The sequence below is a fragment of the Scyliorhinus canicula genome, chromosome 14 (assembly GCF_902713615.1).
Source record: "Scyliorhinus canicula chromosome 14, sScyCan1.1, whole genome shotgun sequence".
In the NCBI taxonomy this organism is placed as follows: Eukaryota; Metazoa; Chordata; class Chondrichthyes; order Carcharhiniformes; family Scyliorhinidae; genus Scyliorhinus; species Scyliorhinus canicula.
This window is the reverse complement of record NC_052159.1, coordinates 64,090,851-64,117,833: the sequence shown is the minus strand read 5'-3', so window position 1 is coordinate 64,117,833 and position 26,983 is coordinate 64,090,851. Positions and strand designations below refer to the sequence as shown.

At 46.8% G+C, this 26,983-nt stretch overlaps 1 protein-coding gene and 1 long non-coding RNA gene across 3 annotated transcripts in view; one reads left to right on the top strand and one right to left on the bottom strand.

The window, feature by feature from the left end:
• Positions 1-26,983, top strand: part of LOC119977362 — a 176,020-nt gene that overhangs the window by 8,968 nt on the left and 140,069 nt on the right. The window contains exons 2-3 of the long non-coding RNA XR_005463186.1: positions 802-855; positions 2,890-3,007. This is a non-coding gene — a long non-coding RNA (uncharacterized LOC119977362). The remainder of the gene's footprint in view (positions 1-801; positions 856-2,889; positions 3,008-26,983) is intronic.
• The window catches only part of pdgfd (platelet derived growth factor d), a 212,656-nt gene that overhangs the window by 133,512 nt on the left and 52,161 nt on the right, over positions 1-26,983 (bottom strand). The window lies entirely within an intron of this gene.

Sequence of the window (26,983 nt, the reverse complement as noted above, 5' to 3'; positions counted from 1 at the left end):
AAGCATCTTGATTATATGTAAAGTGGAGTGCTGTGATGCAGCTCGCACACTGATTGCAACTTTCTGATACATGGCTGGACTTTTTGAGGGGCATACACGGTCGTATTTATGAAGACTGGAAAGATAGGAGGGGGAGGCAATTTAAACAAAAAACAATGACTGCATCTGGTGGGCACCCTGAACAAAACGTTTAACTTAACACAGCAATTAAACAGGATCAGCCATCTGTTATATATTTCACTTGTTTCCATTAGCTGCAGTTGAAGTAAGGGTTTAGGATTTAGTGCCAGGATGAAACCACCTCCAGGAGGCGGTCTCACACTTTGCATGTAACAGTCAAAGCGAAAGCAATTACATGTATAGATTTCTGCTTTCCTCGATTTGAGAGTGATAGGAGTGGGCTGGTGCTGACAGTTCAGATCACTCTAATGCTGGGTAGCACTGTCAAACCTGCACAAGATAACCATCTCTCTAAAAGCATATGAAATTATTTGAAAGGCTGAAAAGACATGGGAATCAGAACATACCTATTTTAAAAATGAAATGTGCTTACAATATACAGTATTTTGTGATATATAAAAGTAAACATAATTACAGGCTGGGATGTTGCCTGAAACACTGTGGAGGAAAAGAAAAACTCAAGTTCTCTGTGTACAACACTTAAGCTTATCTTGCAAAGTAAAAAAAAAACAAATTCCAGAAACCTTTTGACTGCCCTCGTGGCAACATTTTTTTTCTGAATGCATTGAGTCATCTGTTAGTCATAAAATATAGCATCAACTTTCTTTTGCTTTTGTATAGGTTACTGTGTCTCTACTCAAATCGTATGAATACTGATTCCTGTCCTACTTTCAGGTATGTAAAGCAACAGTACGTTTTATTAGTTTGTCAGTAGAATCTAAATGTGGCTACAGAATATCGGCATTTTCAGCCCTGATATCTTATCAATAATGGATATTTGGAGAATGTGTTATTACAACACTCTCTGGCTTATACCAGGCAGCAACTCTGTGACAGGAAACAGGAATGAACAGTCAGCTTATTTTAAAAATTGCCTCATTTATCATTTATTTCTTGCACTAATATAAATTTTAGAGAACATAGAGACTGTTAAAATATTTGGGGAAGTAACTGCAAACTGTTTGAATTCCATTTGTTAGAACACATTAAGCTGCCTACACTTATTTTAAGACCCCCTTTATAAAAACAGTGTGTAATAACTGCACATATTTGGCTAAAACTGGCCTTAGTTCATCTGTTCTTCATAAAGAATGCAGTCTGTGGCACCTTAACACACTCTCCCACTGTCTAGCAGGGTCTATAGAACCTTGTGTCAATGTTTCATCCAAGGAGTTTAATTCGGCTCTGTACAGTATTCTTGGCACGTAAGATATTGTTCCTGCAGAGATGGAGATCCCACTGTACCAGACGTGGTTTCCGGGCCCACAACGGAAATCCCATGGGACACCAAAACAACAGAATATTTTTTCATGAGTGTCCCAAAAGCAATTCACCAATTGGTAAAGGACATCACTCGGTGTGATACTGAGCTTTGCAAACCTGAGAGATCCAGGTTTGAACCATGGTTTGCTGACCTCTCAGCCTGGATGTTAGCAGGGACAGACCAACTGATTCCTGGGCGAGGAAAAATAAAAATCCAAGGTTAAACCCAGCCGCGATTCCCTTGCACATTTGGTTAGCCTGCCAACAATCACTGTCGAGACTCATCTGAAGCATGGTTAGTTAGCAGAGCTGCCATAGTGTAGTACACGCTTTGGAACCGTTCGTCAGCATGTATCAGCATCTTCAAGGGAGACAAGTAAAAACTTTATGAATTCAGGAAAAGGGCTGGCCTAATTTCCTGCTTTGGACTCATGCTAATATTTTTTGAACTAAATTCTGCTGGATAAATCACACCTTATTAAGATTTTTGCTCTCAAAAGGGATAGAAAATAAACGTCAGTCATAACTAAAGTGAGATCGAAAATTTTGAAAATTGGATGCATAACTAACGTAACTAAGAGGTTATAGTTCAGCAGAAACGTCGGGCAAATAAATAGTGGGTTCTATGATGGGCAAGAAAACCATCCCACCAGATTACTGCTCCGGGAAGGTAGACAAAAACCTACTTCTATTGATCTCTTACCGCTGATTATATTCTGTTTCAAGATTTACTTTCATATTTTACACTGGAGTTTTATCTGAACAGAACTGATTATGAATTATGTCTTTATTTACCCAGTTCTCTGTTGATGAAATGTTCACGATATGGCTTGAAGGCTTATCCCTGCTACTGGCATTTAACATCAATCTACCAAATTAACCAGGACACATGAGGAGTGGGATTCTCTAGCCTCCCAGCCATGTGTGTCTCAGTGGCAGGATTTTCTGATCCCGCCGCTGTCAATGGGGATTCGCATTGAAGCCACCCCACGCTGTTGGGAAACCCATGGGTAGGGGTGTGCTGCCGGCGGGACAAGAGAATCCCACGGCCAGTGAACAGCTGAAGAATTCCAGCCTGGATATCAACTGATATTTAATCTCAATAATTCTGTTCTGTGTAAATTTACCAAGCTTGAGATTAGAATTAAAGATTTATATTTTATACTCAGGAATTCAAGACAGTTCCATGTGATTTTAATTGATTTCTGCTGTGAAAAAGAGGAAGTGAAAGCACTTAGCTGCTTTTAAATGTGGTGGGGAACTGTCAATCATAGCAAGAGTGATTATAAACATGGTTAGCATCAAAGCAGAGCGATGGATATGCGTTCAAGCATGTAGGTAAACATAGATCAATAATCCACCCAGCAGCTGCAGCAATAAAATTATCAATCACTGGGTAATGCGATGTTTTACTGTGAGAAATTGAATGGAAGATTTGCATTTCAGCGGCTGTCAAGGGATTCCAAGCCCTTTGAATTGCACTCGGCTTTTGAGGAAACCTCTGACACCTATACCAGCTGCTGCTTTAAACACTTTTGTCTGAGGTAGAAGATGTCAAGGAAGGGTAAGTGATGTTTTAGAATTTAGGATTCTACTGCCTTGACTGCTCTTCAGCTTTCAGCTATCAGGCAAAGATGACTGATGGGGGTCTCTCATGGAGTCTCTGATGGGGTCAGTGGGTGGTGGCAGGATTTGCATTTGGGGGGTCCTTCCAATTGAATTTGGGGGAACACCTCAATTATACACGTGGGGTCGACTGCATCAGGGCCATGCTACGGAAAACTTGCACCAAGTCCTGCCGGGAGGATTTCCCGCTGTTAGGGTCAGCACATAATGGGGTGGTGAAGACCTGGGTGTCCAGCTCGTTAATTGGAGGAAATTGGTGCAAATGACCGATTTGCATCGTTCCGCCGGCATGAGGTGTGTAGCTCACTGCCACTGCCGGCGGGGGACTGGAGCATCGGAACTAGATTGGTGCCGGCGCTGATACCGTTTTTCAGCCAATGCTCCATTCTCCGCCAGAGCAGGAAACCCACGACTGGCATCGAGCAATTGAGAATCCACCCCGTTATTTTTAAAGGCAAATGGCCAACTTGGCCAGGTGAGCTCAGCACTCAGAGTCACCAATTCCTCCAAGAGACAGGTGCTGCCTGCCTGGTGCCAACAGCAATGGCACGTGGAGCCATAATGGGGGTTGCCACTGCCTTGCCAATTAGAGCAGGACAGCATGATGGCATAGTGGTTAGCACTGCTGCCTCACAGCATGAGGGACCCGGGTTCAATTCTGACCTTGTGTGACTGTCTGTGGAGTTTTCACGTTCTCCCCGTGTCTGCGTCAGTTTCCTCTGAGTGCTCTGGTTTTCTCCCACAGTCCAAAGATGTGCAGGTTAAGTGGATTGGCAATGCTAAAAAAATGCCCCTTAGTGTCCAACGATGTGTAGGTTAAGTGGGGTCTGGGGATAGGGAGGGGGCCTGGGTCTATGTAGGGTGCTCTTTCAAAGGGCCAAATGGCCTCCTTCTGCACTGTAGGGATTCTATGGATTCTATGGGTGATTGATGGTCAGAGGACAGGGAGAGAGGGGGTGAATATAACTACGTTCCTTTGCGTCCATGAAAAGAAATGTAACTTCGCAATGTAGCCTCAGAGCAGCCAAGGTACATTTAAGAATCCAATGACAGTAGGCTAGACCACATCATTGGCTTACTAATTTCCCTATTTTGTTTGGGCAAAGAAAGCATGACGCAGCGTTCACCTAAACATGGATTTCTTTTTGGGAATTCATTAATACAACTGCCCCTTGGCAAAGACAGGGATGCTGGCTGGCAGCACAGCCTTTCTTTGTTCATCTTGTTTACCTGCTGTAAATAGCAATGCACAGCAATTCAGGCATGTGCTCAAAATCCCGATCTGCAATCACTCACATTATACACACACATTTCCTTCATGCACTGTATTCGAGATGCACAGTAAATTTTCTTTATTTGACATATTTTCCCATGAATTCTTCCAATGATTCCACATATCCTCAGTTCCTACATCACTATCATTTTTATTACCCTTTTGTTAATGTCATACTGCCTCTACTATATTCAATGTAGCCAACATAAAATGCAGCATGAATTTGAGAAAAAGATACTGTTAAAAATAAACATATAAACATGAACCCTGAGGAATAACAGATGAGCTGCACTTGATTTAATGCAGCAGAAACATAGATACATAGAAGATAGGAGCAGGAGGAGGCCTTTTGGCCCTTCGAGCCTGCTACACCATTCATCACGATCATGGCTGATCATCCAACTCAATAGCCTAATCCTGCTTTCTCCCCATAGCCTTTGATCCCATTCTCCCCAAGTGCTATATCCAGCCGCCTCTTGAATATATTCAAGTTTCACCCTTACTGTCCATGCCATCCGAACTCCTTATTTGAATTACTACTTTTGTAACTCGCTGTCTGATACCTGCTATCTTTTTGGCATCAACTTTCTGCTATGAAATTATTTTTTCATTTCTATGTAGAATCAAGCATGACTGGAGGTTGCAAGGTTCAATAATCCAAGACAACTACTGTATTTTATTTGCAATCTGTATTTTCTTTAATTGACTTTACTCATGTGAACAGATTATTGGCATTTTTCAACTAATAATCAGTGAATTTCTTTCGCCTTATTAATTATAACAATTAATGCCTTAAATATCTCACCTTTATTATAATTCAATTCAATTCCTCTCGTACTTGGTCCTCATTTAGTTTCACAAATCTCTTTTTCCTAAAAATCTTTTTGTACTCTTTAGGATTCTCAATAGCCAGCCTTTCCACAATCGTTTCACAGGTTCCACCAGATAAACTTTATTGCTGATCACTATCCTGCAGTGGGACTGCAGAATCCCACTGGTATGAATGGGTGGAGAATTCCAGCCTATATGTTCTTTATTGATGATTCCGCATCTTAATTCTGACTTTAATGTTGCAGCCCCCGCAGTTTGATTTGTTGCGTCATCGCACAATATGGGCAAGTAATTATACTGCATGTCAAGAAATGGGATTTACATGAAAGTACGGAGTGAGCACCTTGAGACAGAAACCCACGTAGGCCGCTTCTTCCTAAATGAATTTTCACATTTGAGTTCAGACATTAGAATTATCCAGATCATTTTCTTTTGGTGGCTGGATTAATTGTAGTGTTGGGACCTATTATAAAAAGTTGTGAAACATTTCCATTTTAATATGGAAAGAAGTGAATAATAAAAGTATGGCTCCTTTTCCATAGGTAATCCCATTTTATAGCTTTGAAACTGAATATCATACCTGCACTATATCTTTCTGTGTCTAACTCTGGGATTTTTATTTAATTATTTAACACTTCTTTTCAAGTGTTAATTTCCATAGCTGGGAATTTCTTTGAAGCCGTGCCTCCGCCATAGCTTCACTGGAAGTGCAGAGGAAACTCCTTTTACACATCTGCACATTTTGTGAAATTACGGTAGTGGTGTGGGAACAGTTCCAGGAAATTCCAGGACCGTATGCTTTTTGCACTGTGTGCTGCACTGAACCTGAACTGAATAGACAAAGAACAACACGCTGCCAACAGTTTTGCTGTAGTTTATTAATATAACTGCCATTTATATAGAACCTTTAACATCGAAAAATACCCATGGTACTTCACAAAAGCACAAGGGGTAAAATGTATGCTGAGCCAAAAGGAAAATGAGTGACCAAATGCTTGAGAAAAGAGGTGAATTTAAAGGAGAGCCTTAAATGACATGAGCAAAGTAGAGAAACAGCAGGATATGGCGGGAAACATTCCACAATCTGGGCCGGAAGCAACTGAAAGCATGCCCACCAGTGATGGAGAATATAGAGTTGGGGGGGGGGGGGAATGAACAGATGGATCAAAAGAGAATTTTAATGGCTGTGTTGTAGTACTGAAGAGGTTAAAGATGGAGGGAGCGGCAAGCCCATGGATGGATACAAGAATGCAAATTTAAAATTTGAGGTGTTGGAGGATTGAGAGTCAGTGGGGCAGTGAAAAATATGGTGGTGGGTGAACAGGATAGGAGACGGAAGTAGATGTTTGATTCAGCTAACGTTTACAGAAGAAAATGGAAATAAATAAGAAAGCATTGTTATAACTGAGTCTTAGGGTGACTTGTGTAGGGATTAGAGTATTAACAGCATAGGTACAGCTGTTGCTGGGCATGCTATGAAAGTGGAAGTGGGCGGCGTTTTTGATGGAGAAGCTGTTAAAGATGCAGTTGATTCCTGGGGAAAGAACAGATTGAAGAGAAAAAAGGCACGTGAAGGCACTCGTTGCCTTTATGACTCAAAATGAAACATCTGAAAATGTCATGAAAGTTATGTAAGCAACAGTTTGCAGACACTGATATGAAAATAACTCCCTTGGCTTACACTTGGCCACTAGACCACAGAGTTTCTCCCTTGTTTTTCTTTTTCAAATTCCTTTCCTTTACCAAGTCCAACTTAAAAGCAATCTCTCTCTGTGATCTTGTATTGAAACATTGCCTGGGAAACATTCCAGGATATGCACTGAGCAGGGAATTAATTTTGTTTTTCAGGGGACAAGTTATCTTGTAAATATTTTTGTTTCCTGTCTCTCCTTCCAATGCCACACACCACACCTTTCTGGGAAAATAATCAGTTTAAAGAGGTGGCTTTACTTCCAATCCCCCCTCCTTACCTCTCTGTGGGCAAAGTTACTGCCGGTTGTTTGGTGTTTTACCACAATGGGACAACACTAAAATTGAACGATAAAGAGGAATTGCTTCTTATTGTAACCCAGATCCTCAGTAAATGATGCTGCATTTCAAACCAGCTTTGAAAATTAGGCCACCAGAGCAAACTCCATTGATGTTGCATTAATGCATTGGCAATTCTGAAACTTGCCAAGTCATAGTAACTGGCCTTAATGCCCAGCTACGGCATTGAGAATTTTTAGGCATTTCTCAAATGGATGGGGCTGGATTCTCCGCCCCGCCCCGCCACATTTCTGTTTCACCCCGCCAGCAGGATGCTCCATTTACGCTGGCCGGTCAATGGGGTCTCCCATTGTGGGGCTGCCCCACGCTGTCGGGAAACCCCCAGGCTGCCGGCAAAACTGAGAATCCCGGCGGCGGAGAATCCAGACCCATAGTTTTCCTTTACCACCAACTCACTGCTCAAGATTGTCAACTCTGGCTGGACAGGTTCTGGGAGATGTCACCTGACCTCTCACCTTCATTTTCTCCAACCCAGACTCCTGCCATTGGAAACAGTTTGAGAGCAATGGAGCCCGGGGCCCAGCACTGAGAATATTTCAGGCCGGGCTCCTCTTCTGCTTCACATGCCAACTGAGAATGGTCGTTTTTTTTGTTGCGAATTAATACCCAAGCACAGCGTTCCCCATCTGCACTTTTTCCGTCTCAGAAGTGCAGAGGGCAGCAACCAAACTCAAAGAAATCCTCAGGCTCTACAGAGAAGCAACAATGGCCTCAACCCGGCTGCTATCCATTAACTAGACTTGGCGTTCTGCGAATGTCCAGCAACCATCAAATATTCAGTTGCTGCCAACTCCGTCCACTTATTCCCGCTATTTATATCCATTAACATTTCAAATATCTTCTATCTCCCTGATTGCTTTCAATGGTCACCAAGACCTGCATTACACGCTTGGCTTGCATGGAAAGGCAGCAGGTCCCAGAGCAGATGTAGAATCTGCTCCCAGGAAGGAGTGTCCTCAATCCAATACCACACTGGGTGGCCCATTCAGACCTTCCCAATGTGAAACGCATATTCCGCTTGGTCTGTCAGTGCAGCTGGGGATGGGAACATGTCGGGCATGGGGTCCAATCATATCCCAGCGGACTTTGGTAACTTCAGTTCAACTTCCAATGATTCCTAGAACACAGAAACAAACCTGGTGCTAATAATACGGCTTTTCACCTATGAACTAAATCTGACTATAAAATCTTGACAGACTCAATGTATTTGCATATAGTAGTTCTGAAATATGCCTTTAAAATCAGGGAGGTTTAGGAGGGGGAGAACAAGTTGGGGAGGGTTCATCTACTTACATCAGTGGAGGACGAAAGGAAGAATAATGGGTAAGCATTTATCCAGCACCTTTCACGACTTCAGGGCATTCCAGAGTGCCTCACATTTTATTGAAGTGTGGTCTCTGCTAAAATGTGGAAAATGTGCCAGCCAGCCAATTTGCGCACAGCAAGCTCCCATAGACAGCCATGTTGGCTGATTTCATTCATTTAAGACGGTCATTTTCCAAGTCGGGATTGTGACCCGCGGGAGGGTCGCGAACGGGTGTGTCAGGAGGGTCACTGAGCCATCCATCGCGGTGTTCCTGATCACGGGAATTAATGTGCAACTGCCGCAGCAGCTGGCTTTTAAAAATACCGGCTGCGACCGGCTTTAAAAATGATGGCCGCGAGCGGCTTTCAAAATGCTGACGCGCTGCGCATCCATGCCCGCTCATCAGTGCGCATGCCCGGAGTACAGCAAGAAACACTGCCTCCTCCTGACGTCAGCGCTCTGACCCAACAGAAGATTTTTTAAAAATTCAATGCTGTCTTACTGCCTGAAACATCGGAAGAGAGGAAGTCACGCGCCCCGAACAATGACGTCCCGTGCTCTGGGCGCGATTGCGATTCCTCCATTTTGTCAGCAGCAAACAAGCAGCAGGACGGTAAAATTAAAAATGGATAATTTTTTAATAAGGAGGGCCAGAGACACAAGCAGGTCTGGATCTCCCAACTAAACCTGCTGGAGAGAGTGGCTCAGGAGAATCCCCAGCAGGACAAAACAGTGGTGGTGTAAGCTCCAGGACCTCTGATGAACAACCCGTACAGAAATGTAACGTTGAATAACAAAGAAAGTGAGATCATGAGGACCATGCAAGCTCACCTAACGCATTAAAGGTAAGCAAAAACGGTAGCCACGAAGGTCGGCCGGCGTGGGTCATTAAGGTCGACCTGCACAGGTCATGAAGGTTGGCCACTTGGTAAAAATGGTTCCCCTGAAAAGAAGTTTGAAAAATACTGATCTACTAGGGTAGACCACGGTCTCAGATTAATATCTCACCTGAACACCGGCACAATAAACAGTGCAACACATTCTCAGGACTGCGCTGAGACTGTAAGTCCACATGCTCAACTCTCTGGAGTGGTACTTCCACCCTTAATCAACATGGTAGACACCCATGCAATCAAGGGTGCATCTAGTCTAGCTGCTATTGCAGCAGCTCTGGACTGCCCAGTTGAGGTGGTACAGATAATGGCCATAGTGAGGAGAGTGGAGTCCACAAATTAAGTTTGGTTATCCCCTTTTGTGGGAATATCCTGTTGTGTTATGCTCTTGGCGTAGCATAAGCTGCTTCCTTGATGTGAACTCTGACAAAGGAAGGTTCAGACTTGGAGATAGCACTAACATGTTTATTAAAACTGTTGACAATTCTCCCACTTGGATTCGGCTCTCCCGTCAATCCTGCTATAGCTACTCAGACTGACAAACCAGTCTGCTACAATCCAGGTGGTGGGTGTGATGTTGAATCAACCCTGTGTACGCACTGAGTGTCTCCACTGGAAAAAGGAAGATCATGTGTGCTGTGTCCTTTTTATATGGGTTGGTGTAATGCCCTCCTGTGGTAGTGTCACCTCTGTGTATATCGTGAATGCCCATTGGTCGTGTCCTATCTTACTGACCTATTGGATGAATGTCTGTGTGTCATGTCTCATCTCTGGTGCTCCCTCTAGTGTCTACCTAGTCTATGTGTATTTACATTAACCCCTTGTGTATTTACAGTGATGCATATCACCACAACCCCCTTTTTTTCCTGTTACATATTTTCTGTACAGTTGTTAAAGAAAATTGAACAAACTAGGTAGATAAGTGATGATATGTACAAATCATGATAACAGTGATCATTAAACAATAAGTCCAAATCATATGTATGAGTCCAAAATTCATTAATTATTATGATCAAGTGTCTTTCTTGTTTGGTTGGTGAGTTGGTGATGTTGATGGTGGAATTGCTTTGTAAACGCCATCTGTGTCCCTGTGCGTAAGGAACCAAGAAGTGGTCACATCACTTTGTTGTCTGATTTGGAGTCTTTTTTTCTTCCGATGCTTGTGATAGCGATGTTGGATGGCGTCTGTCCGGAAAGCTGGGTTGCCTGTTGGTAGTGCAGCAAATGTGAATTGGGAAGATGCATCGTCCTGCCATGGTATGTCATTGTACTGAGCTGAGCAGTAACAGTGTCCCTCATTTGCAGAGTTGTACCACGTCGTACCAGTCGTTATTCCATTGTTGTTGTTTTTGTCGTGCTTGCTGTCGATGTTGTTGCCTCTGGTACTTTGCTTCTTGTTATTGTCTTTGATGTTGTAGTTGTGTTGGTTGGTTTTGTTGCCGTGTTTGCTGCGCTCAAGGACCACACACTGTGGATAATACGAGTCCTTCACACAGTTACTCATGTCAGTGTGCTTTGTGGCATCTGCTGTTTCCTTGAGCGTGCCGTCACTGAGTTCGCGGCGCTCCCCGTCTGGAGTCATGTCCGGCTTACTTGAATCAGCTTTGGCTTGTCGATTCTCCCCGTCTGGAGTCTGGTCTGTTTCACCTGAGTCAGTTTTGGCTTGTCGATGCTCCCCACCTGGAGCCCTTTCTGGTTCACCTGTATCAGCTTTGGTTTCTTGCCGCTCCCCGTCCGGAATCAAAACGTTCAGGAATTCATTGGCTTGTGGAGAGGCAAGAGCGAATGAGGTTTGACATAACGTGGTGTCACTGGAGTCACCAGTAGTCTCACTGTGATTGTCGCGTGCCTCTGTACATTCTAGCTGAGGTCTGTCACATGGCAGATCTTGTATGGGAAGTGGGATGGGTTGTCACTTGTCGCACATTCAGTGGGTAGAGCCTCAGTGTCTTCTTGTCGTTCACTTGAGCTGGGTAGACCATCAGAGTCTTCTTCTGGTGGCTCAAACAATCTGGGTGGACTGTCATAGTCGCTTTGTTGTTCACTGGAGCGTGGTACACTGTCATAGTCTGCTTGCTGTGCACTTGAGCATGACAGACTTTCATAGTCTTTCTCTTGTTCACTTGAGCATGGCAGACCTGCATCGTCTGCTGCTGGTTTCTCAGAGGAGGTTGCTAGATCCTCATGGTCTTGTTCATGCAAGGACTGCACTCTGGAGTCTTGCGTTGCTTCTATCGTGAAGTCTGTCCACGAGCTCTCTGTGGAGGCTTGTGTCACTCCCTCTGTGGAGTCTTGCAGCATTCCCTGTGTGGAATTGTGCATTGGTCTCACTGTGGCATCTTTCCTCGCTTTCTGTGTGGAGACTGGAACCCTTCGTGGTGCGTGAACCACTCTCTGTGTGGAGTCGGGGCTGTTCGTGGTGCGTGGACCACTCTCTGTGTGGCAGCAGGCCACTCCCTGTGGGCTTGTACCACTCTCTGTCTCTTGGTGTCAGGCCGCAGCATAATCCTGCACTCATGAGTCGGGATGTCATATATGCTGGGCTGAAGATTCCCCAATCCGAAGGACTCGTCGTCGGGGTCTTCAATGTACAACACGTCTAGTTGCGGTTCGGATTTGGTACTGGGGTAGCCACCTCCCAAGGTGAAATCTTCATCTGAGTCGTTGTCTTCCAAGACCATATCATCACGTTTTGTGTCAGAGCTGGCATTGGGCTCATGATGTCCAAATAAGAATTCAAGGTCTGCGTCATAGTCTTCAAGAACTGTATCATCTCTTTGGGTGGTGCTAACTGCTTGTTGTGGGGTTCTGCGGAGGTTACTTTCAGCTACTGGTCGAATTTCAGGCGTTGTGCTGTCGTTCCAGATGAAAGAATAAGGTTTTACGGCTTTAAATTTTTTTTACGTGTTTTGGGACATTTCCCCTTTAAGTGGGCATGGTCTGTGGGCCTCCGACGTCACTAAACGTGTGACATAGGTCGCAGGAAGCGATTGGGCATGCTCAGATCGCTGTTCCTTTACTTGGGGCCTTTTTCTCCACTGCGTATGTGCAGTACCTTTACCAAGATGGCTGCAATTCAAAAGTGCAGATTTCTTCTGCAAGCCTACCTCGTGGTGAGTTTTGGCGCTTCTTTTACCGTTTTTTCTTGTATGTTCCTCGCAGAATTCTTGGAATTTGTCCAGGACTGCCTGAAAATCGCTCTTGTTTTGCCCCTTTGAGTATTTGAAGGTCTGGAAGATTTCAGCTGCTTCTGGACCCGCGATGGTAAGTAGAAGCTTTATTTTCTCTGCATCCGCCACGCCATCTAGGTCGGACTCTACCAGGTAGATCTCGAATCTCTGCCTGAACCAACGCCAGTTGTCACTGAGATTGCCTTGGTACCTGAGCTGCTGTGGAACCGGAATCTTGAACATCATCTTGCCTGGGTGCCGTCGCTGGTCGTCACTGTTTGCTGAGTTGTAACTATATGGATTTAAGTCACTCACTGGCACCATGTTTTGTTGTGCTCTTGACGGAACATAAGCTGCTTCCATGATGTGCACTCTGATAAAGGAAGGTTCAGACTTGAACACGTTTACTAAAACTATTAACAATTCTCCTACTTGGATTCGACTCTCCCATTAATCCTGCTATAGCTACTCATACTGACGAACCAATCTGCTACAAACCAGGTGGTGGGTGTGATGTGTTCAATCAACCCTGTGTACTCACTGAGTGTCTCCACTGGAAAGAGGAAGATCATGTGTGCTGTGTCCTTTTTATATGGGTTGGTGTAATGCCCCCCTGTGGTAGTGTCACCTCTGTGTGTATCGTGAATGCCCATTGGTCGTGTCCTATCTTACTGACCTATTGGATGAATGTCTGTGTGTCATGTCTCTGGTGCTCCCTCTAGTGTCTATCTAGTCTACGTGTATTTACGTTAACTCCTTGTGTATTTACAGTGATGCATATCACCACATATTCTTTTTTTAAAACTGATTTTAATGAAGAAGGGAGATGGTCATATTTACATCCACTGCTGGGTCAGTCGGGACACCTCTGATGGCAAACCTGCAATATCTGTGTACTGGAGTATAATGAAGTCCTGGGCCATTGAGGGTCTGAGAGCCCCTACCCTCAGATCAAACACTCCCTTCCCAATATAATGATATTATGCCAAATGGCCTTGGATTTACAAGGCCAATATCTTTTGCGAACATCAATGTTCTCCACGGTTTGTATAGAATGTTCTATTTTGTGAGAATCTTGGAACAGATTTGTCGGTGAACCAGCTCAGAGAGCTCATGCAATCAAAGAGGAAATCTGGACATACTCATATGACCGCAGCAAAATCACAACTTAAATAAACGTGCTTGTATGCTGAGGGCCTTTTATCTTGCCATTGGGTGACAAATTGATAAAAACGCAATACCCACCTGCCGTTTTTGTCTGTGCGATGAGCGCAAAAATCGCACAGGCAACATAAAACTTGTGTTAATAAACTTTTTAATTGCCTTAATTGGCCCTTTAAATGTCAACGGACGTGGCTCCAACTCCAACTCACGCCGGTGACCTCAATATTGCATGACAAGCCTGACTTCATTTTGTGCATTTTTTCCCTGCCAAAGAGATAGATGCCAATTCTGGACACCCCAATTAATCCTAGAGGGTTGGCAAAACAACCATTGCTAACCAAAATCCCACCATGACAATGCGTTGGAAGCCTCACAATCCCACACACAAGGCCTGGCAAAGTTTTTTATGCCTCCATCTAATTTAAGAGCAATCAATTTCTATCAGTTGTTCCAAATGTTTCTCTACTGCACCTGTAAGTTTTTTTAATTTAATTTTTTTAAATGTTTCCAATTAAGGGGCATGACCAATCCACCTACCCTGCACATCTTTGGGTTGTGGGGGTGAGACCCACACAGACAAGGGGAGAATGTGCAAACTCCACATGGACAGTGACTCGGGGTCAGGATTGAACCCCGGTCCTTGGTGCCGTGAGGCAGCAGTGATAACCACTGCACCACCATGCTGCCCGTACACCTATGATTTGATGGAAAATATTAATTTTTTGATGAAGTAAAAGAGGAGGTTGATGAAGGGAATATGGTGGATGCTATCCATAAAGATTTTAAGAAAGCGTTGAACAAGGCAGCACATAAAAGGCAGGTTAAAAAATTGAGGCTTCTGGAATATGAAGGTCAATGTCTAATTGGATAATAAAAACTGGTTTTCACGCAGCAGGTCATGGTAGATAGTTGTTTTTTTGGACTGGAGTTTGTTAGACTGGTGTTTCCCAAGGATTTGTGCTAGGACAAGTGCTTCTTTTGCTACATATAAATGACTTAGACGTTAGAATTCAGAATAGAATTTCAAATTTTGTCCATGATACCAAACGTAAGAGGAGTGACAAACAGTGAGAATGTGGCCAGAACTTGTCCTGTACCTAGCTAAGCTTTTTCAGTACAGCTACAAAACTGGCAACTTCTCCAGAAATGTGGAAAATTGCCCAGGTATATCCTGTATACAAAAAACAGGACAAATCCCAGCCAATTACTGCCCCATCAGTCTCCCCTCGATCATCAGTAAAGTGGAACGGACCAACAGTGCAATCAAGCAGGGCTTTCTCAGCAGCAACCTGTTTCCTGACAGGTTCCACCAGGATCACTCAGCTACTGACCTCATCACAGCTTTGGTTCAAACATGGACTAAAGAGCTGAAATCCAGAGGTGAGGTGAGAGTGACTGCCCTTGACATCAAGACAGCATTTGACCGAATATGGCTTCAAGAAGCTCTAGCAAAACTGGAGTGAATAGGAATCATGGAGAAATTCTCCGCTGCTTGGAGTGATACACAGCACAAAGGAAGATGGTCATGGTTGTTGGAGGTCAATCATCTCAGTTCCAGGTCATCACTGCAGGAGTTCTCAGAGCAGTGTCTTCGACACACTTTGGGACACCCCGCCGGATCAGAGAATCCTCAGGGAGGGGCGGCGCGAATCCCGTCCTGCCGCCCGGCCGCCGGCTGCCGTATTCTCCGGCGCCGGTTTTCGGGCGGGGGCTGGGTTCGCGCCATGCCTGTCGGGGGCCGTTGGCAGCGCCCCCCCCCCTCAACCACGGCTGGACCTGGCAGGTAAGTTGGCTGGGGCAGTCCTCGATGGGGCAGGGTGGTATCCGACCCCGATTTGCAGGCGGGCCTGTGCCGTGGGAGCACTCCTTCCTTCTGTGCCAGCCCCTGTAGGGCTCTGCCATGGCTGACGCAGAGAAGACAACCCCCTGCACATGCGTCAGAACATGCCAGCTGGTCTGCGCATGTGCGAGATCACGCCGGTTCTTCAGTGCATGCGCAAACTCATGCAGTCCCTTCGGCGGCAACCTAGCCCCCGAAAGTGAGGAGATCTCCACACTTTTGGGGGCTGTTGACACTGGAGTGGTTGGTGCCGGTTCTCCCGCTGCCGTGGGGACTTAGTCCCCAGAAGGGAGAATCCCGCTGAACCTTCTGCAGCTTCTTCATCAATGACCTTCCCTCCAACATAAGGTCAGAAATCGGGAGTTTGCAGGTGATCACACAATGTACAGCACAATTCACAACTCCTCAGATACAGAAGCAGTCCATGTCAAAATGCAGCAAGGCCTCGACAATATCCAGGCTTAGGCTGATCAGTGGCAAGTGGCATGCTACACATTCAGTAAGAGAATCTAACCCTCGACCTTTGACATTCAAAGGCATTACCATCGCTGAATTCCCCATATCAACATTTTGGGTATCATTGACCAAAAACAGAACTGGACTAGTCATATAAATACTGTGGCTACAAGTGCAGGTCAGATGTTAGGAATTCTATGGAGAGTATCTCATCCTCTGACTCCCGAAAGCCTGTCCACAATCTGCAAAGCACAAAGGGGAGGTGGTGGGGTACTGGATTGTCACTGGATGTAATCCACAGACCCAGAGTAATGCTCTGGGGATCCGGGTTCAAATCCCACCGCAGCAAATGGTAAAATTTGAATTCAATAAAATATCTGGAATTAAAAAGTCCAATGATGATGATGATGAAACCATTGTTGATTGTCATAAAAACCCATCTGGTTCACTTAATGTCCTTTAGGGAAGGAAATCTGCCGTTGTTACCTGGTCTGGCTTACATGTGACTCCAGACCCATAGCGTCATCGTTGACTCTTAACTGTTCCCTCAAGGCAATTAGGGATGGGCAATAAATGCTGGTCCAGCCTACGATGTTCACATCACATGAGAGAATTAAAAAAAGGCAAGAATGTGATGGAATGCACTCCATTTGATTGGATCAGTGCAGATCCAATAATATTCAAGAAATTCAACACTACTAAGGACAAAGCAGGCAGCTTGATTGGCACCCGATCCACAATTGCATGACCTCCACCACCAACACACAGTGGCAGCAGTGTGCACCATCTACAAACTGTACTACAGGATCACACCAAGGCTCCTGAGACAGCACCTTCCAAACCCAAAACCACTACCATCTAGAAGGACAAGCGCAACAGAAAAATGGGAACACAGCTACTGGAAGTTCTCCTCTACGGAACTCATCATCCTGACTTGGAAATATATTGTTGGGTCAGAGTCCTGGAGCTCCCTTACTAACAGCACTGTAAATGGACCGACACCGCATTGACTGCAGCAGTTCAAGAACTCAGCCCGTTATCATCTTCTCAAAGGCAATTAGGGGTGGACAATAAATGCTGTCCTCGATCATGAATGAATAAAAAAAAAGAATCACCTGCAACAGAAGATACTCAGAATGGACAGTCAAGTGGCAGATAAAATTGAATACAGGCCTGAAATCTCGGGTCATCGGGATTCAGTTTTCTGGCTGGCAGCGCATCCTCCTGAAAGTGAGTTCCTGGCAGCGTGGGGTGGCTACAATGGAAAACTTCATTGACAAAGGGCAGGAAGATAGAATCCCACCACCAACAAACAGCGTGCTGCCAAGAAACACGTAGCTGGGGGATTGGACAATCCAGCCGATGGAGTGTGATGTGCAGCATTTTTGGCCGAAGGTATGGAGAGGCAATACAGACTTAATCGCACCAGTTTAAAATAGTGTGCAGGAACAGAGGAGCCTGGGTGTGCCTATGCATCAGTGTTTGAAGGTGGTAGAGTATATTGAGAGCAAGGCTAGTAAAGCCTATAGAATCTTATGCTTCTTAAATAGAAGTATTGAGCACAATACTGGGGAAGTTATGTTGAATCTCTTTAAAGCTATGGTTAGACCTTAACTAGAGTTTTGGAGGCAATTTTACGCCTGCATTGCAGCTGCTGCAAATCCCGCTATGTCGGGAAATTACTGGGAGAGCATTGAAACGGAACTTGCGTCAGGTACCAAACTGTTCATGCTGTTTCCAGGCCTCCCAGCAGACGTAATCATGTTCACATCCAATGAGGAAGTGAACTTGATTACCATGTATTTAAATGGATTTAAAACGCAGAGTCGGCTTGATGCCGAATCTTCCGGGGACATGCAATGTTCCCACCCTCCAGCGTGACATGGCACGTCGGGAATAAAATGAAGAGCAGACGTGAAGACCATGTCAGGGGGCTTGGAAGCCATAGTAGCCTCTGGATGGTCAGGGACATGGCACCCTGGCACTGCCAACCTGGTCCTGCCAGTGTGTCAGATTGGTGCTGCCAGGGTGCCAGTTTGGCCTGCCAAGAGGGCCCAGAAGGGGGGCCTGAAGAGGGTGAGGCCTTATGGTGAGCCTTACGGCAACCCATGCTGGAGTGCCACTCACCTGAGAGGGGAGTCTGATGCCGGCGATTGAGGGGAGGTGACAGGACACCCTGATGCTTGTATGGTGTGTTTGGGGGGAGGGACGGTTACGATTAGATTCACACCCGTACAGCGGGTGCAATTCACACTGATTTCAGCACATTTTTGAGCAACATTTCCCCATTGTGTTCAGTTCTGATCACCACACGTTAGAAGAAAGATTAAGGTCTTTGGCAACGTGCAAAGGAGATTTGCCAGAATGGCTCCGGGGAGTTCAGCTTCTTCAAGGTTAGGTTGTTCTCTTTGGTGCAACGGAGATTGAGGGGAAATTTGATAGAGGTGTACAAAATAATGGCAGGATTAGATAAGGTAGATGAGAAAAATCTCTTTCCATGATCTTAAATTACAAGAACTAGGGGAGTTTCCAGACTTTGGCCAAGAGATACATGGTAATGAAAGGAGATTTTGTTGAATGCAACAATTGCCAAAGATCTGCGGCAGAATTCTCCAATCCCGCAGCAGTGTCCACGCCGTCGTAAACGCCGCTGCGTTTTATGATGTCATGAACGGGCCGTTCCGGCGTCTATTTCTGGCCCCTACAGGGGGCCAGCAAGGCGCTGGAGCGATTTGCCGTGCCAACTATGCCGACGCCAATGGCACCGGTTCTCCGCATTGCAGAGAATCGCTTGCCGGGGTCGGGGCGGTGTGGCCCATTCATGGGGATTCTCCAGCTCGGCGCGTTGCTGGGAGATTCCCACCCCTGGGGTGGGATTCTCCGTCCTTCCAGCCAGGTGTTTCTCATTGGCAGGAGGCAGCAACTTGTTTGTTGGCAGTGGCATTCTCTGCTTCCAACACGTCAATGGGAATTCCCATTGAAATCACCCCATGCTTCTGAGAAACTGCGGGAGGCATCGCTGCTGGCGGGACTATAGAAACCGACCGCCAGCAAACGGCCAGAGAATTCCTGACCTGGAGTTGAGGCAATCAATGATTTCAAAAGGAAATGATGTGTTAGGCGGTTTGGTTTGGCGTTAACTGCAACCGGATGCAGGGAAGTGAGAAACAAACATCTAACACCGGAGATGATCCAACACGGTTTTATTTAAACTATGAACGGCTGTACATGTTCAGCTGTGGGTTGACACTCTACTAATCCTACTGATGACCTCTTACTGGTTCGACCAGACTTATTAGCTACCACATGGCAATAATGTCCACTGACTTGTGCACTCTGACTGTCTCAGTGTCTGGGTCCCGAAAAGAGCGGGAGTCTGAATGCTCTGTGAGCTTTATAGTGGTGGTGGCTTGTCTGGTGATTGGTTGTTCTGTGTTGTGTGTTAATTGGTCATCCTGTGTGTCAATCACTGCCCGTCTGCATCTCATTATATACATGAGTGGATATCATGACATCTCCCCCCTTTTTTTAAAAATAAGTTATGAAACGTGAAAGTATATACGTGCCTGACTATGTACAAATGGTGAATTAACGAACATATATACATGGGAAGGTGTCTATCATGCAGATACAGAGCAAACTGAACGAAATTTACATAAGTAAAGTCTATAAATTCAGTCTTTGAGGCGGGCGCCAAATTCTGGTTGATCGCCGCAGAGGCGGAGCAGGAGACACCGGCACTTGGACAGGCGGGATTGCTGGCATTGCGGCGGTGTCGTGGACAGGCGGGGTCACTGGCAGATCGGTGTCCTCATGGCAGGAAACGTCCGGAGGAGGCATGATAACCGGCGGAGCAATGCAGTTAGGCAGTGGGCAGGGAACCCTCCGCAGTGCCCTTCTGTTGTACATAACATAGAACAGTACAGCACAGAACAGGCCCTTCGGCCCTCGATGTTGTGCCGAGCAATGATCACCCTACTTAAACCCACGTAACCCGTATACCCGTAACCCAACAATCCCCCCATTAACCTTACACTATGGGCAATTTAGCATGGCCAATCCACCTAACCCGCACATCTTTGGACTGTGGGAGGAAACCGGAGCACCCGGAGGAAACCCACGCACACACGGGGAGGACGTGCAGACTCCACACAGATAGTGACCCAGCCGGGATTCGAACCTGGGACCACTGGAGCTGTGAAGCATTGATGCTAACCACCATGCTACCGTGAGGCCCCACGTTGTGTCGGAGAATGGAGCCATCAGCCAATTGGACAATGAAAGGCCTTGGGGCGGCCTTCCTGACAACAACAGGTGGGGCCGACAAACCTCCCTCAGGCAACTGGACGCGAACAACACCTTCGGGAGCCAGCGCAGGCAGAGCCATGGCATGAGCATCATACGCAATCTTCTGCTGGTCCCTGGACCGATGCACGTTTTGCAGCACAGTGAGGTGGTCAAGGTCTGGAATGTGAATGGCTGGAACAGTTGTCCTCAGGTTGCTGTTCATGAGCATCTGCGGCAGAGACAAACCAGTCGACAGAGGGGCCGCCCTGTAGGCCAGCAGCGCCAAGTTGAAATCGGATGCTGAGTCTGCAGCCTTGCACAACAACCACTTGATAATATGGACCCCTTTCTCGCCTTCATGTTTGATTGGGGGTAATGGGGACTGGAAGTGATGTGTCTGAAGTTGTAGGATCGTGCAAAATCGAACCACTCCTGGCTGCAAAAACATGGACCGTTGTGACTCATTACTGTGTGTAGTATCCCGTGTCTGACAAACGTCTCTTTGCAGGCTTTGATGACTGACCTGGACGTGAGGTCCGACAATTTCACCACCTCCGGGTAGCTGGAGCAGTAGTCGACCAGGAGCATGTAATCTCGCCCATTGGCGTGAAAGAGGTCTACCCCCACTTTAGACCCCGGAGAGGTCACAATCTCGTATTGTTGGAGCGTTTCTTTGGGCTGAGCCGGTTGAAACTTCTGGCTGGTTGGGCAGTTGAGGACCGTGTTAGCAATGTCCTGGTTGATGCCCGACCAATAAACCGCCTCTTGAGCTCTGCGTCAAAATTTTGCGACCCCAAGATCCCAAGACCCCAAGGATCTGCCCGAGCACCATAGCTCACATGCTTTGAGGAATGACGATCCTGTCCAGTTTAAGAAGGACTCCCTCAGTGACCGTTAACTCGTCCTTTACGTTAAAGATTGGTGGCACCGCCCCTTTTGCCAGCCATGGGCGAGCTGTTGCTTCACGCGCTGCAGTAGAGGATCCTTGGCAGTTTCTTCACGTATTTGGACCACACGTTCATCAGTGGCTGGTAAGTTGCTGGCACACACCTGCACCTGTGCCTCTATGTGGCAGATGAAGTCGCCCTGTTCAAACGGTGTGGTGATGGATTGGGATAGGGCATCCGCGATGATCAGCTCCTTACCCGGTGTGCAACGAGTTTGAAGTCATATCGGTGGAGACGAAGAAGAATTCGCTGCAGCCGAGGTGTCATGTCATTTAAATCCTTCTGGATTATGTGGACTAAAGGCCTGTGGTCTGTTTCCACCGGGAACTTCGGCAGGCCGTATATGTAGTCATGAAACTTGACTATTCCTGTCAGGAGACCCAAGCACTCCTTCTCGATCTGTGCATACCGTTGCTCGGTCGGCGTCATGGCCCTGGAGGCATATGCCACTGGACCCCAGGACAAGGATTCGTCTCGCTGGAGGAGCTCCGCCCCAATGCCGTCCTGGCTACTGTCATTAGATATCTTGGTGTCCTTGGTTGGGTCAAAGAATGCCAGAACTGGGACTGTGTTGAGCTTCGCCTTTAGCTCGAGCCACTCCTTTTCATGTGCGGGCAGCCAGTGAAACACTGTTGACTTCTTTACGAGATGCCAGAGGGCCGTGGTGTGGGCTGCCAGATTGGGAATGAATTTCCCGAGAAAATTTACCATCCCGAGGAAGCGGAGGACCGCCTTCTTGTCCTCCGGGGTCTTCATGGCGTTGATCGCCAGCACCTTGTCGGCGTCAGGTTGCACACCCTGCTGTGAAATGTGGTCACCCAGAAACTTGATAGCGGATTGACCAAATGAGCATTTGGCTCTCTTGAGCAGGAGGCCATTTTCGTGAATCTGCTGAAAGACCTGTCGGACGTGGGCAATGTGATCCTCTGGCGTGTGGACCAGACAATCACGTCGTCCATATATACTCGCACCCCCTCAATGCCCTCCATCATTTGCTCCATGATGCGATGAAATACTTCGGAAGCTGATATGATACCGAAGGGCATGCGGTTGTAGCAATAGCGGCCAAACGGGGTGTTGAACGTGCACAGCTTCTGACTGGACGCGTCCAGCTGTATTTGCCAGAAACCCCGGAAGGTGTCCAGCTTGGTGAAGAATTTGGCATGAGCCATCTCGCTGGTCAACTCTTCACGCTTCGGGATTGGGTTGTGCTCTCGCATGATGTTGCGATTCAGGTCTTTGGGATCAATGCAAATGCGGAGTTCACCAGAGGGTTTTTTGATGCAGACCATGGAGCTAACCCAGTCTGTTGGTTCCGTGACCCTTGAGATGATGCCCTGGTCTTGGAGGTCTTGCAGCTGCTTTTTTAGGCGATCCTTGAGAGGAGCCGGCACCCGGCGTGGTGCATGGATCACTGGGGTGGTGTTCGGCTTTAGCAGAATTTTGTAGCGATATGGGATCGTGGCCATTCCATCAAACACGTTGTGGTATTGCGTGAGGATGTCGTCTATCTCGGCCTGGAGATTCACATTGGTCGAGGTAGTCGCCGGTGTCGAGGACATGGTGTGGACTCGCTGGACCAGATTCAGGAGCTTGCAGGCGGGAGCACCGAGCAGGGCTGCCCTGTCAGGCCGAACGAACTCGAATCTTAAGGTTGCCTTGAATTCCTTGTGAGATACCCATAGCTGACACAATCCACTGGCAGCTATGGCATTGCCATTGTAGTCAAGGAGCTGGCATGCTGGTGGAAGAATGCTTGGTCGGTAACGGATGCTGTCGAGATCTGACTGCGATATGAGGTTTGCAGACGCGCTGGTGTCCAGTTTAAATTGGATGCGAGCCTGGTTGACTGTGAGGATAACACACCACTCATCATCGGGATCAACACTGAGGATCGAAAGGCGGGTTGCCGGTGCAGTGGGGACCAGCTCGCGTCTAGTTATGATGCCCACCCGATATGGAGATTCGAGTCAATCAGCATCGGGATCCGTTGGGCTGTTGGGATCAGTATCCTGTATGACCTGTTGTACTGAACGGATACTTCTGCACCGCATCTGGGACCGCTGGCTGATAATCGGTGGAGTGGACCTGCAGCAGGCCGCGTAATGGCCAGGCTTCCCACACTGTAGGCATCGCCGTCCTTTGGCTGGACATTGCCGCTTTAAATGCGCGGAGCCACAATTCGGACACATCATAACGCTAACGTCAGTGCGTTCCATGCGCCAACGCGCAGGCGCAGTGCGGTCGGCTGACGTACACACCTGCGCGTTAGGGTTGTCTGCTTCGTCGTCCACCCGGCTGTGGCACGCATGCGTCGGGACCCGGGAAAAGTGCGCGAAATAGCCACTCTCCTCGATGCTCAGGCCTTGCATTTTTTCAATTGCCTGCACCCGTTCTGCCTCGTGGGAGGCCAGTTTTACATTTTCCGCCGCACTGATGTGGGAGTAACGAATCTTGGCATGCTCATGGACCACGCACGTCTCAATAGCGATGGAGAGAGTTAGCTGTTTTATTTTAAGGAGCCGCTGCTGAAAGGAATCGGAGTTGACCCCGAAAACGAACTGATCCCGGATCATGGAATCAGCTGCTGAGCCGTAATTGCATGACTGCGCCAGGATGTGAAGCTGGGTCAGGAAGGACTGAAAAGGTTCATCCTTACACTGAAGTCTCCGTTGGAAGATGTCCCGTTCAAAGCTCGCGTTCACTTCAATGTCGCAGTGGCTGTCGAATTTCAGCAGGACCGTTTTAAACTTCATCTTGTCTTCGCCATCGGCAAACGTAAGCGAGTTGTAGATATGGATGGCCTAATCCCCCACGGTCGAGATCTAGTTATGAATTCTGGGCAGGTAGGCGAAGTCCGTGTGTCCACAACATACCCCTGTGCACCACCCCATCTCCACCCTATGGAGTTTTGGGAATGGATAAAGAAACTCTCCAAGGCCAAAGAAACCGGCAAATACCATAAAATAGCAGCCACCGAGAAACACCCCGCTAAACGTGCCCAAAACCAGACATTTTTTCCATTGTATCAGTCCTAGTGTTCACGGTACAGCCTGGCAGATGGGATGTTTGCCAATGGATCCTTTGCATTAGTCCCCAATGAGCACAGTGTGCAGATATGAAATGATGATCTTTTTGCAGATGGCATCATTACTATTTGGTGGCCAGGAATTGTACCATTTCCCTTCTTGTTTCTTGACTCTTATCAAATCGATTCCACCTTCATGCAATCCTTGTGTAGAGGGCGCGATTCACTAGAAAAATTTCAAAATGCGGTTTCGGGCACGTTTCTTGACGGCTGCAATGTCAAGATTGAGACCGCTATTCAATGGCACTTAGCTGTTTTATTGGGCCTGGGGAGCTCCTCCTGGTCGAGGCCACGCTTTGAAGTTAATTAGCCAGGAGGACCGGCTCCTTACAGATCCGGGAGTCATTTTGAAAGGCTGCCCCTATCTCTACACCCCCCTCCCCCTTTCAGGACCTCCCCTTTCAGGACCCTCCCTTCGCCTCCAACCTTTCTGCGCCCCCTCACCCCCCCAACTCTCGTTTCATGGGCATGGTTTCCCATTCCGACCCTTGACATTGCCAAACTGGCACCCAGGCACCTTGGAACTGCCAGCCTGGCACCCTGGCAGTTCCAGGTTAGCGCTGCCAGGGAGTCAGGGTGGCAGTGCCAGGGGAAGTGCCAGGGTGCTACCCTGCCCTGTCCCTGGCCACCGGGGGCTCAAATGGCCTCCACGATCCCCCAAGGTGCCATCACACCTGGTCCACGCTTGTGGAAACCTGTGCTAATCGGTCCTTGGTTGAGGCATCACAGGCACGGTTGTTGACTCCCGAGAGCCGGGTGAATGGGGCTTCAGGATATTCAAAGGAGCCTTAAATATCACTATCTGGATCACGCCCAGCGAAGGCGAGATCTAGATCGCACCAGGCACAACGAGTCCAGTGACTCACGATTGGCCCGGCGAGAGGGCCTATTTGGGACTCCCCCAGAATTCACATGCCGCGTCCATGGCTGAATCGCACCCACAATCTTTTATCAGCCCAATGCTCCCTTTATTCCTATTTCTCCTGAAAATTTTATCATTATATAGCAGACCACACAGTAGGAAAGGAAGACATGCATTTATTTAACATTTTAGTGAGTCAGAAACTTTGCCAAGCACTTCACAGACAATTAATTGCTTAAGTGTTGTAACTGTTTTTGTGGGAAGAGTTTAATTCAAATCACTTTTGAGTGTATAACCCTGTACTGAAGGGATTGAATCGCGGGTTATCTAAAATCTAATGCTGCTGTTTTAACTTGAGCAGAGCGGTGACTATGGGTCAATTTTAATCCCAAGCCTCATTTAAATAGACCAAGTCCGACTCCTGCCCTAACTTACCTGAACGGCATTAAGCCAATATAGCAGGAAGGCACAGTTAAGGACTCATTTGTTGGGTTGTCATGGCCGTGGTGTGTATTGCTTAGACACCATTAAGCAGTCTTGTAAAAGTTACAATAGGTCTTTATTAACATTGCTGAATTATGTACATGTTTTACAGTGGAAGGTATTGGTATGGAGAGAACTCCACGGCATGTCCTTATATGTTGCAACCTGGTGCTAGGTCAAATGTTTTTTAACCTCAGAGTGGATGGTACTGTACTCCGTCCCAGCTTAATACTTAATATACCAGATCCTTTTACTGCTCTTCCCCCCAAGTCTTTATCTCCTGGATATCAACTGTCAGTAGTTACTTACAGTTTGATTCAAGTCTAATGTTGTCATAAGGCTTGTATAACTAAAACTGCTTTGTCCAAACTACTTTTGTCATTAATGATATAAAATTAACAGCAAGCATCAACTAAATTCTTACTACCCCATCTCCCCCTTTCAAATTTTTGAAATCAATGTTTGAGGTGGTCTGGAAGTCTTGTACCCCTGCCACGTTTCATTTGTCATCCAATTGGAGGGTGAAGGATCATGGGGCTGTTGATCTTGATGGTGAATCATTGGTTGGAGCCAGGTGCAGGTGTGGTTTCATGTACTTTCTCCATTGGGAGTGTTACACCATGCCTGTTCAGTCAGTTTGCTGTGGTGGTGGTTTGGTACCATGAGTGGAGCTTGTTTCTTTCTGGAAGGACGGGAACGGTACCATCTGGTTGCGTTCCTTCTTTTTCTGCCTCTTCAGGGATCTGGAAGGCTTCTGGGGTTGGGGTGGGACTGTCCTGTGGATGGAAGAAGAGGAGTGTAGGGGCGTCTCACCTTTGTTGAGCAGTACTTGTGTCAAGCTTTTACCTGGTTCCAGTGGACTCTGCGGTTTCATCACAATGGCTGGTAGTTGCTGGGATCATGTGTAGGTCATCATCTCAACCAACTGCACCTTGGTCACTGGTGGCAACAGAGGTTCTGTTGGAAGTCATCCTGACTCTGGCTTCCACCTCCACTATGGGTGCCGTGGTAACCTCTGTGGTGATATGCATGTACACATCAATGTATGTAGTTGTATATCACAGCACATAGTATTGGTACGACCTCTGACCAGCAGGTGGCATCCCTGACTGGAGACACCCACCGGTTGGTAGTGGGACTTACGAGAGGATAGTCACAGTTGGAGTAGTTCCAGTAGAATTCACTGAATTCATCTAGTAACTTTTATCTGTTTTATAGTTTCTGCCTTATCTTTACACGTGTTCATCAATAAATAATTGTTCCAG